Source organism: Lucilia cuprina, chromosome 2 (assembly GCF_022045245.1).
Source record: "Lucilia cuprina isolate Lc7/37 chromosome 2, ASM2204524v1, whole genome shotgun sequence".
Classification (NCBI taxonomy): Eukaryota; Metazoa; Arthropoda; class Insecta; order Diptera; family Calliphoridae; genus Lucilia; species Lucilia cuprina.
The window spans coordinates 15,964,610-15,966,071 of record NC_060950.1 but is presented as its reverse complement, the minus strand read 5'-3'; positions in this window follow the sequence as shown (position 1 = coordinate 15,966,071).

The window sequence follows — 1,462 nt, the reverse complement described above, 5'->3', positions numbered from 1 at the left end:
GTCTGGAAATCAGGGACTATTCTGTAGTCCAGACTTTAGACTTAACTATAAAACAATTTATAGTCTTTATTAAAAAGCACACTGCCGTGTGGACTATAGAACATTATGTACTCTAGACTATAGAAAAGTTTATAATCTGGATTATAGAACAGTTTGTAGTCTTGAGTGGAAAAAGTATGTATTTATGTATGTTTCGTTGGTACAATTTCATATCAGATCTGTTAAAATTTTTATGCTTTAAGATTAGAGAAGCACCGTTATTATCCAAACATCTTCATATATCATTATTGCACTGTAACGTACTAAAAAACGGAAAATCTTTTAAAACTAAAAACTTCAGCAAAACAATAATCAAATAAAGAAGATTTATCAATTTAAATTACAAACAATTGAAAGTAACAGTGATTTATATCACAGACGTGAGTCACGTTGAAAAATTCGCTTGTAACGTGCAAAATTGTATTCAAATTTCGCTGAACGGCTTAATTAATTTGCCATCGTTTTTCTCTGTTAAATCCAAATCATCATTAGAACGTAATTTTTATTTAATTTTAATAATAGTGTGGCGTTTATCATAAAATACATATAAAATTTCAAGGTGAATAATCATTTAGAATTGTTGTTGTTTGATGTGTATTTTACATATTTTTTCACACACTTTTGTCACAAAAAACCCAAAAATAAAAAAAGAAAGAAGCAAATATTTATATTTGTTTTTTGTATTCATCTACAAATTCTTTCAAAGCACGTCACTTTTTGTTTTTTTTTTATATATAATCTTATTTAACGGAAATTCTAAAGAATCTGTAAGCAATACATTTAAAAGAAGATATATATATTTTACCGAAGACCGCGCGTAACGTTGTCTTTATATTCACGTTTTCGAACTAAACCGTTGCGTATGAAATTGTTTGATTTTATAGCGGCCGAAAGAAAAAACACATGCAATTTTTCGTGATCTTGTTTATTTCTGATCTTTTGATCGAAAAAAACTCACACACTTTGTTAAGAGAAAGAGTTAAAAGTGTTTGTATCTATAAAACGTACAAAAAAAAGAGACTCTTCTTAAGGAAATCTCATGAAAATGATCAAAATCTTATTGGAGGTGGTTTTTGTTGTTCGTTTTCGTTTATGTCTTTATTGTCCATTGTTTGTAAACAACCATTGAGATCGAGCAGCAGCGATATGGTCAGTCAATTTATGACTAGACACACTTGAATCTTAAAAATACGTCACGTTCGCTGTACTCTTATGCCTAAATGTTTCTCACACGCGTATTTTTTGACATTATACAGTAGCTTGAAGGAATTTATTATGAAAAAATATTTTTGTGATACCTAATTAGAAAATTCTATCTATATATCTATCTATCTATCTATCTATCTATCTATCTATCTATCTATCTATTTATTTATTTATTTATTTATTTATTTATTTATTTATTTATTTATTTATTTATTTA